Source organism: Dysidea avara, chromosome 1, assembly GCF_963678975.1.
Source record: "Dysidea avara chromosome 1, odDysAvar1.4, whole genome shotgun sequence".
In the NCBI taxonomy this organism is placed as follows: domain Eukaryota; kingdom Metazoa; phylum Porifera; class Demospongiae; order Dictyoceratida; family Dysideidae; genus Dysidea; species Dysidea avara.
Window position 1 is genome coordinate 51,687,901 of NC_089272.1, and position 11,311 is coordinate 51,699,211.

At 39.2% G+C, this 11,311-nt stretch overlaps 1 long non-coding RNA gene across 2 annotated transcripts; it reads right to left on the reverse strand.

Moving 5' to 3' along the window:
* Window positions 1-9,098: 9,098 nt before the first annotated feature.
* LOC136250974 (uncharacterized) lies at window positions 9,099-10,606 on the reverse strand. Of its 2 annotated transcripts, XR_010698864.1 has the most exons (5): window positions 10,509-10,606; window positions 10,208-10,447; window positions 9,988-10,153; window positions 9,494-9,930; window positions 9,099-9,443 (listed from the first exon to the last, which is right to left on the reverse strand). It is a non-coding gene; the product is annotated as an uncharacterized lncRNA (long non-coding RNA). The 2 variants fall into 2 exon arrangements; XR_010698862.1 differs by having other exon boundaries at window positions 9,099-9,930.
* Between the last annotated feature and the right edge of the window lie 705 nt (window positions 10,607-11,311).

Sequence of the window (11,311 nt, forward strand, 5' to 3'; positions counted from 1 at the left end):
CCTTTGGTAAAGAAAAAAAGATAGGTTAAAAAAGCACCAAAGCCGGCCATAGGCCGGCTTTGGGGTATACAAATACAAAGAGAAGTGAAATCTAATCCAAAACAGCCAAACTGTAAAAAAAGACTGTGGCCCTCAAAAAGGCTATAGTGAAAAAAGATGTGAAATCCAAGGTGGCGGCCAAGAAATGGCTGTGATGGTAGGTTAGTGGTAAAATTTTTAATAATGACAATTCAGGTGAATTTTGTGCCAAGACCAAGTGGCACCAAAATTCACCTGAATTATCATTATTAAAATTTTTACCTTTAACGTACCATCATGTGGCAGCCATTTCTTGGCCGCCACCTTGGATTTCACATCTTTTTTCACCATAGCCTTTCTGATGGCCACACTCTTTTTTTACAGCTTGGCTGTTTTGGATTATATATACTGTACATGTAATAGTTGTAACATGGGCATGAGGGCTTTGCCTGATATGTATGCCCGACTGCGCGAGGGCCGCAGGCCTGAGGGAAGATGGCATACATATCAAGCAAAGCCCAAATTCCCCGTGTTACAGCTAATATGTAACACTTGTCAGGCTAATGGCCTGTACAGGGTGAACGGACATATCCTAGAGATATCACGGAGAATTTTGATTACGCGAGTTTAATTTTGTAATCAGTGCTATTGAATTGTTTATAGAGAAATTACAAAGTTCACTAAAGGCCTAGATAGGTAAGCTTGCTTGTAGAGTGGTTACTCCGTGCAGACTGGTCGCTTCATGACGGGGGTATGTCCATATTTGAAAAGGTGTGGAAACAATCGTTGAATAAGCTATATATAGCACTCGTACTCACCTTAGTCCACATTTTTCAACTTGTAGAATGGCGAGGATAACAAAACGCTCTCCGCCTGAGTGGTTTTCATGGCGATCCAAGTCGTGCATCCTAATCACATGAGTATTAATCGATCCCCACAATCGATTTCAGCCTCAAAGTCTATATAATCACTGCCCAGTTGTAGCCCAGTCTACATTTCGTATGTATAGCCCGGCTAGCTGGGCTACATACAAAATGTAACCCAGGCGGCTCCTTCGATCTGAAGTATGAAAGTGTTACATATACATATATACACTGTGTAATCGATACACACGATAGTGTGTCGTGCTGCCCAAGAAGTCGGTGCGCCACGCCATGAGTATATTAACAGGAAGAAAGAAAACGTAATTTTCACACCTATGTAGCTCTGTGATCCCTTATCCGATTGGAACCAAATTTGCTACAGACGTGCCGGCCGGTTATGGGAGTCTACATACCAAATATGAAGAACATCGGTCAAGCAAATTTTGAGATACGAGCGAACACATTTTCTTTTTAATTCGGTTTTTTTTCTTCTTCATCTTCATTTCGCACACTTCACAAAATCCACCATAAAACACGAATGCGTACTCCAATAGGGCTGAAGTTTGGCACACTTTAAGGGCTCATTAAGGTGGATCATAGTCCCAACTTTGGTAGGAATCCAATGAACATTCACGGAGTTATGACCGATTATGTGTGTAAAATAAGGTCGAAGGTCTGTCACGCCTACAGGGTAAACCCCTTGGAGGGATGAGTTGAAAATTGATATGTAGATGGAGTAACCATCGTAGGAGTGCGTTTTTGTGGTTTGAAAGGAATTGAGATAAAGACCATGGAGATATGATACAAAACCCAACCTGTGTCAAAATTACGCGATCGATTTTTATGAATAAAAAATCTATTAGTTTTCACGTCTACCAGGCAAACCGCTTACAGCGATGAGCTGATAATCAGTATGTAGCTGGAATAATTATCATAGGAAGTCCTTGCAGTAGTACAGAAGAATCGGATGACAAACCACTGAGTTAAGATTCGAAAGGCAACTACGTGTAGCAAATGCGAGATCGAGATACTCTAATAGAACAGTCACCCTAATAGAGCATTCAGCTACGTTTATAACTTACTCCATTATAGAATTATATTACATTGCAAGATATTCTGTAGGAAATTCAGCTACAAACAGTTAATCTGATAGACAATTCAGCTACATGCAAGTCGCCCTGTAGAGAGTTCATCAAGAAACAAGTCACCCTGTAGAGAGTTCAGTTACAAAGAAACCACCCTGTAGAGAGTTCAGCTGCAAACAAATCACCCTGTAGAGAGATCAGCTATATAGAAGAAATCACCTTGTAGAGGGCTCAGCTACAAAGAAACCACCACGTAGAGAGTTCAGCTGCAAAAAATCAATCACTCTGTAGAGAGTTCAGCTAGAAGAAGTCACCTTGTAGAGAGTTCAGCTGCAAATAAATCACCCTGTAGAGAATTCAGCTACAAACAAATCACCCTGTAGAGAGATCAGCTAGAAGAAGTCACCTTGTAGAGAGTTCAGCTACTGTATAAAGAACCACCATGTAGAGAGTTCAGCTGCAAACAAATCACCTGTAGAGAGTTCAGCTAGAAACAAGTCATCCTGTAGAGAGATCAGCTAGAAACAAGTCGCCCTGTAGAGAGTTCAGCTAGAAGAAGTCACATTGTAGAGAGTTCAGCTACAAAGAAACTACCATGTAGAGAGTTCAGTTGCAAACAAATCACCCTGTAGAGAACTCAGCTACAAACAAATCGCCCTGTAGAAAGATCAGCTAGAAGAAGTTACCTTGTAGAGAGTTCAGCTACAAACAAATCACCCAGTAGAGAGTTGCAAACAAGTTATCTGTAGGGAATAATTAACATGTAATAAATGTATTATTATATATATAATTTGTACATTAATTTTACTGATAAAATCAGAATTAGTTAAAATATTTAAAAACTTCTTCATCTTTTTCTTCTTCCTGTGGTAAAGAAAAAAAGATAGGTTAAAAAAGCCACAAAGCCGGCCATAGGCCGGCTTTGGGGTATACAAATACAAAAAGAAGTGAAATCTAATCCCAAACAGCCAAGCTGTAAAAAAAGGGTGTGGCCCTCAGAAAGGCTATGGTGAAAAAAGGTGTGAAACCCAAGGTGGCGACCAAGAAATGGCTGTGATGGTAGGTTAATGGTAAAAAATTTAATAATGACAATTCAGGTGAATTTTGTGCCAAGACCTAGTGGCACCAAATTCACCTGAATTGTTGTTATTAAAATTTTTTACCATTAAGCTACCATCACAGCCATTTCTTGGCCGCCACCTTGGATTTCACACCTATTTTCACCATAGCCTTTCTGAGGGCTGCACTCTTTTTTTTACAGCTTGGCTGTTTTGGATTAGATAATTATACATCCACGCAAAAACAGCCAAGCTGTATAAAAAAGATATAGCCTTCAAAAATCCTGGATGACAAAAGGTTGTGAAATCAAAGGTGGTGGCCATGAAATGGCTGCAATGATGTTGATGATAAATTTTGTTAATGCACAAAGGCCATTATTAAAATGTGACTGGATTTGACAAAACCAGGCTTCCACACACATCCAAATGTGTGACTTTGAAGGACCATAACTCAATGTAGGAGTAAGCTATCACTTTCAGATTTTTACCTGTTATTACATTATGTAATGAAAGAATATTGTGAAAACTGTAGGTCAATAGCATACTGAGTAATCAAGTTACAAGTGATTACAGTCGAAGAATTGGATGTGTGTGGAAGCCTGATTTTGTCAAATCCGGTCACAAATATATTATCATCCACATCATTGCAGCCATTTCATGATCACCACTTTTGATTTCACAACTTTTTCCTTCCAGGCTTTTTGAAGACCACACCTTTTTTATACAGCTTGGCTGTTTTTGCATGGATTTCACTTCTTTTTGTATTTTAATATATACCCAAATTCCATCATAAGCTGGCTTTGAAGTTTGTTTTTACACAAACCATTATTGAACTAAACCCACTATGACATTATAGACTTTAGCTTGAGTCTGTGTCTCTATTACTGCAGTTTGCTTGGCTCTTAGTCACCTCACCATGTCCTGTAATTACTGTAATTACCTCTAAGAATCAACATTTCAGTGGATATGTGGATTCCAGTGTGTTGTTATTTTCAGCCTCATTTATTCTGGTGCATTTGTATGGTGTTAAGCAACACATATTGGAGTATAAACATATAATATATGGACCAACAATAAAAGCCAAGATTTCTTTAAAACCACATTCACTGAGAGCAATGATGGTATTTATGTACATTGAATTTATTCAATGCCTTAACTGTAAGGGTTGCTAAGTGCATACAAGCTGCTGTATTGTTATGGCTGCCTTCAAATTTATATACCAAAGGTCACACATAATTATGTTACTTGTCTAGATCTATTATAAATTGTGTGCAAAATTCTTTACAGACGACTCCACTGTTAACAGCTTCTTACTATGGTAGAGTGGAAGTTGTAGCACTACTATTAAAAGGAGGTGCTGATGTAACCTGTGAAGATGTAGAATCAGACACAGAAAAAACAACCTTACCGTGCACTTCTTTGGTGATTGCTATTCTCAATGGGCACAGGTAATATTGTAACAGTATGCACAATTGTGTGGGCAAAATATTTTTTCACCTGCATACGTATTAGCACTACTGCAACAAAGAATTTAAAATGAAGTAGGGTTCCATTGATAAAATGTAGTAAACAAGAGATGATGATAGCTATGAGGGAAATTCCCTACTTGGCATTGTAGTAATGTAGGAAAATCCCTACTTGACATTTTTTTCAAAGTACGGATTTCCCCACATTTTCTACAATGCCAAGTATGGTCTCATTAATGCACTGCATTTATCTTATTAGCTCAAGATATTGCACAGTTACTGTAGGTGTGCGTATATCACATTAACTCATTCCAAGAAATCCTGAGATTTCTTTGATGTCCTTTGCTATCTCTATGTGCCATAGTAATAGTCACACATCTTGAGATCAGTAACACATGCTAAATGAATTGAGCCTTTAGTACATCCATGCACAACTGTAATTTATTCATACCAAGATTCATAGCTGTAATTTATTCACTATTATTATAGTGAATACCTGTTTACACTAACTTCTAGCAGTGTTAAAACATTGTTATCAAGTCACGTTTTGGTGTCTTGCGCCTCCTTGCTCACTGTATAAACCCACAATCAAATTTTTCATACGCTTGTGTCATTGCGCATGCGTTCAAACTCTTACCACAGCAACACATTGTCATTATTCTTATGTTGTTTCCAGTGCCAACTATCAAAATTCACATGGCTCAATATAAATATATGCATTTGTGAAACATGCCAGCAGTTAGGGTCTGCAATCCGAAAAATCTACTTTTACAAACCGATCCCCCTACCATTGTGGGATGTTCATTGTGGTACCCCATTGCTAGATCCACCATGAAACCGGAGGCACGATTGTTGTCTTCGTAGAAATATCGATTTTAGTATTTCGTAAGATGCAAAAATTATTTTTTTAAATTCGTGCTCTACACAAAGAACAGGATAGAACTTGCTGCTTAGCTAGATATTATCTAGAGTTAATGTAGTTAAAAAGTACGCACAGTAATAAGCAAATGATTCACTGGGTTCCCAGCACAGGGTTGCTTTCTCTCAAAAAGCAGAAAACGAAACACAAATTTTCGAATTCAAACTGCCCTACCGGCCAAGACAAGAAAAGCTAACTCTTCCTCATAGTGACGTGATAAGGTTGGATGCATAGTCTGTCTATGCTGTTAGTCTGGAAAGGATCTGAGACTTCTCACCATCTGGGTGAAGAGAAGCAAAATTTTCGTGCGTCATTTCAAGGGATTCTCTCAATGGTACCAAAGTGCTTTCCAATACTTCTGATGTCACACTGGTCACTTAATTTTGTTTAGAATGATGATAAATGATGGATCAAAACGTTTGGTAGTAGTAGTAGTTGGTGTTTCTGTGATTTCATATGATGCAGTATACCAGCAGCTCACTAGGAGCTCCACCCAGCTCGAATCAAAACTGAAAGATTTTGTGCTTTTTTCGGTTTGTTTTTGGATGTTTTGCAGCATAATGGTGATGTAGGGTGATCTAGTGGTGATTTGAAGCTACTGTGGAGTGTGAGAGGTGAAGTCAAATTTGGACGATTTTGCTGCCTCCCTTGATGCATAGCTTAGAGCGAGGCGTGGAAGCCGTGGATGAAATAATAATTGACAACCGCTGCTACCAAACGTTCAGGGACATCTTTTGCCATAGTTTTAGTTGATAATTGATGGTTGTTGTGGCTGTAGAAGCGCTGGAAATGGCTAGAAAGCGCGACACAATTCTTTGATGCTGCAGAAAATTTTGACGCTTGTCACCCAGATGGTGAGAAGTCTCAGATCTTTTCCAAACTAACAGCATAGACAGACTATGCACCCAACCATATCGAAACACTATGAAGAAGAGTTGGCTTCTCTTTCCCTGGGTAGTAGGGCAGTTTGAATTCGAAACTTTGTATCTCTTTGTCTGTTTTTTCAAAGAAAGCAACCCTGTGCCGGGCACCCAGCAAATAATTTACTTATTTCTGTGCGTACTTTTCAACTACAACAACTCTGGATACAATTTGGCTAAGTAGCAAGTTTCATCCGGTCCTTTCTGTGGAGCACGAAATTTTAAAAATTAATTTTGCATCTTGCGAGATACTGAAAACTATATTTCTGTGAAGACAACAGTCGTGCCTCCAGTTTCATTGTGGATCAAGCAATGGAATACTACAATGAACATCCCACAATGGTAGGGGGATTGATTTGTAGAAGTTGATTTTTCGGATTGCGGACCCTACAGTAGTTTCCTACATGTGTAGGTGATTAGCCCATATGGCACATAGTAGTTATACCACAGGCACAAGTGCTTTGATATATGTGCACTTTCCTGAAGGCTATCAGGCTAAGCACTCATGCCCGTGGTATGACTATTTGTGACCGGATCTGCGAAAAAGGGACATAATCGCACAAGCCTAAATTTACAGTACAAAGCATTGAATGCATTGGGTGAAATACTTGCGTATTATTGAAAAATTCCGTAAATTTTGTTAAGCCCTCTATTTTAGTGAAGGAAGGGACTAACAATAAAAACCTGGATATCATCTTATTCGCCTGCTCAAGAGGAGTTGGAAATTCTTTGTTTCGTTGCAGCAGACCCAAGGACACGTAAGTTAAGAGCGTTTGTTTACGTCATGTCGAAGCGATCGATTTTTCTTCACGAATTTTGCCTTTGTATGCATTGAAGAAGGGTGAGTAAAGGAAAAATGTACCCAGTTATTCATTCCCCTGTTCATGGCAAACATGATGGTGAAAAGTGTAGCTCAGTACCTCAATCCATTGGCAAGTTACAACCGTTTTTGTAAGCGCCTGTAATTTATTTTCCCTATACTTGCTGTACAAATCAAATTTTCTGTTGTTGCTACTTTGTAGGGCTGTAACTCCCAGAGTTATTGGCATATGAAGCTGAAACTTTGCCAGTAGGTACACTTGGCTACGTAGATTGTAAATATTTAATAAACAGGAATTCGAAAAAAATGCGATTATGTCCTGTTTTCGCAGATCCGGTCACATTTTTTTTAAGAATGAAGTAGGAATTGAATTTAAAGCTATGAAAAGTAGTGAAACAAGAAATGAACGATGGTATTACAGCTTAGCTCGGTGAGAAAATCCCTACTTTGAAACAAATTGCTATAACATGCTAATGTAGTAATATTCCCACCAAGCTATGCTGTAATACCATCATTCGTTTCTTGTTTCACTACTTTTATTGCTTGGATCTCTACTTCATTTTTAAAATTTATTGAACGGTACGGTAGTACCGTTTAAGGTGGCGGTCAAGCGGCTAAAGTGCCTCAGGTAAAGCGTACGCCCTCCATATAATAATGAATGGAAACGATTCTCCGCGCGTAACTCAGCAACTCGGTTTGAAAGGTAAGTGAACGAAAAAGCGGTTATCTTGTGTGCTAAGAAACACAGTTAGTTACAGCGGCTTATTTAAATAATACTTCTATAATGGGTAGTACGTCTCGAAGGCAAAAGTAAACAGAGCAACAAGTTATTACAGTTGGCAGGAATGCTATAAATGCGAGGTGGAGCAAAACGACTTGTTGCACAAGCGAAGCTCCAGGTGAGACTCTTCCGTTGCGTATCATCATAGATAGTATATTCTACGTAGAATATACTATCTATGGTATCATACAGTCATACTAGAATTTCTTTTAAATAAGGCATGTATTTTAAAATAATTATAATTCAATTTCTTACATACACTTTAAATATATTTCAAAATATTCATTCTTGTAGTAACAAGTGCCACTCCTACCGAAGACCACAGTTCACACAGCCAGTATCCACCAACTAGCTCTGAACACATTACCAAAAGCACAATTTCAGAGATGCCTGTAGGTCAACCACCAACTTCAAGTACATCACACCTGGCTGGTAGTAGAATTATCAACCTGAAAAAGTTACATGATGCCATTCATACCATCACACAACACACCCTCTCCTGTCAATCTCCAAGTCGAACTCATCAGAGAAGTATATAGGAGAGGACTCGGTAGTACATTGCTTGCCAGGTGCAACAAGTGTAACAAGGAAATTGTGTTCAAGACCTGCAACAAAATAGAGTTGCAAACACCAGAAGGGACTATCAGATCTACTTACGAAGCTAATGCAGCTGCTGTGATGGGACATATCTCAGTAGGTGGTGGTCATAGTAACCTTGAGGAGGTTATGTGTACCATTGGAGTTCCTTCAATATCCAAGCCAACATTCATCGACATCAAGAGGCTCTTGGGATCAGCTTTTGAGGACTACTTGAATGAACTCATGTTGGAAGCTGGAAGATAGGAGAGAGAATTAGCAATACAAAACAATCAATACCATCATGACGTACCAGCTATTACTGTAATAGTTGATGGAGGATGGTCCAAAAGGTCCCACGGGCATTCCTACAATGCGAATTCTGGAGTAGGAGTCATATTTGGTGCTGCTACCAAAAAGCTTCTGTACATAAGTGTAAAAAACAAGTATTGTGCAGTATGCTCTATAGCACACAAGAAACGTACAAAACCACCTGATGACAAATGCTTTAAACACTGGTCAGGATCATCTACATCTATGGAATCAGATATTATTGCCACAGGATTTAGACAATCTGAGAGTATATACAGTCTTCGATATACAGAAGTAATTGGAGATGGAGACAGTTCCGTTCTTCACACCATACAAACAACAGTTAAGTCATATGGCAGAGATGTTGAGAAGGTGGAGTGTGCAAATCACGCTGTTAAGTGTTTTCGGGGCCGACTAGAGCAGTTAGCAAAGGACTTTCCATCTTTCCATGGACAAGGTCGTCTAACCAAATCTGTCATTATGAAAATCACACATGGTGCAAGGTGTGCTATTCGGAACCACTCTAGAACCAACAACATCACAAAGCTACAAAATGATCTTCGAGCAGGTCCAAAGCACTATTTAGGATACCACAAAGATTGTGATCCATCTTGGTGTTCAGAAGCTGCAAAAGAAACACCAGTCAGTGTTAATCTGCATGACTTGCCACCTAACCTTCTCTTTGAGATAGATCGAGCTGGTGACCGTCTGGTAAACAAAGCAGCTCAGCTCATCAGCAACAGCACAACCAACTTGAGTGAATGCTACATGTCGATCAGAGTAAAGATGGATGGTGGAAAGCAAGTTAACAGGATTCAGTCAGGATCATTCCAGCATCGTTGCATGACACCAGGATTGTCCATGACTTTAGGTCCTGGATGAACTGAGACCACTTGGAAGCGCCTGTTTGGATCCTGCTCAACTATCACTGAGACATTTTCAAACTGTCTTAAACGTAAACATGAGCGTGACACCAAGAGAAAGTCTTCAGATGCATACAAGAAAGCCAGAATTGAAAAGCGATGCCATCTCACACCAGCTATTACTGATAAAGATTATGGGCCAGAAGCAATCACTCCAACCAACTCCAGTCAAGACGAGCTGCGGCTTATCTGCAATGAATACCTAACATCTTTACAAGTCACAGTGGAACAGGCTGCTGAACTCACAAGAGAAACTGTGGACCAAGATCCATCCCTCAACAGTCTATGGCAGCAACTCAGAAGACCACGCCTGACTGCATCTGCATTTGGCACTGTAATAAAACGCCATAAAAACTTTGAAAAACTAGTAGAAACCATCTTGTACAAACCACCACCAGGTACAATTCCAGCACTAGAATGGAGACGATCACATGAAGACACCGAAAGGCAGTGGTATGTGACTCACATGACCAAGCAGTTTGGTCCATCATACCAAGTCAGTAGAACTGGTATCCATATAAGTACAACGCATCCGTGGTTGGCTGCTTCTCCTGATGGTGTTGTTGAAGATCCTACCCAGGCTGAAGGAAGACGATTTGGTCTATTAGAAATAAAATGTCCATATTCTGGGAGAACAATGACGCCTGAAGTCGCATGCCAGGAAGTTAACCAGTTTTGCAGTTCTTTAACAGATGGTCAAGTCATGCTAAAGAAAACATACAACTACTATTACCAAGTGCAAGGCCAATTAGAAATTACACAGTTACCCTGGTGTGACTTTCTTATCTGGACACCACAAGGAACATCTTTACAGCGAATTGAACGCGATGAAAAACTCTGGACAACGGTGTATCCCAAGCTAAGATCCTTCTACAGGGAATATCTACTTCCTGAGATAGCTGATGCAGTGTTTAGTAGTTGCCAACCAATTCGATGCTTTGAGTCACCTTGAACAGTATAATACATAAATTATATTTTGTACACAACCTTAACGATGAATATTTATTATATTATTACTGTATAAAATCATACTTATATATACTGTAACTCATACCTGATTTATTGGCATAAGCCTTGAGAATAATTTCCAGATGCATTGACATGAGATGCATTGTCAGACAAATTTTCTTATTAATGCTAGCTAAAGACCTAGATAGAATTAGCATGTATACATCCAGTTGCAGCGAGGCACAACTAACACGTTTCAGTGGTGTATCGCCTGTAATAATAACAGTGAAGTAGTAGTACACCAACATTGTCCAGCTTCCAAAACTAAAATGAGAGAGACAACAAATAGAAGAACCGGCATTAACCACGCTTTATCCCATGATCAAAGGTAAGAGTTGCTCGTCAAGTAAATCAGGCCATTAAATGGTCTACCATTTTTGAGTCATAAACATCATCGTTAATCATTGAACACGAGGTTGCGAATTTAATAGAAACGTGTGTCGGTGACGTAATATACTATGTAATTCTGCGCAATGCATTCTTGAAATTTCTTCGATTTTCCAATCAACTTTGTTGCCAAAGCAATTGTCAGAATCGGTTATACAGTTTTATTGTAGAAGAT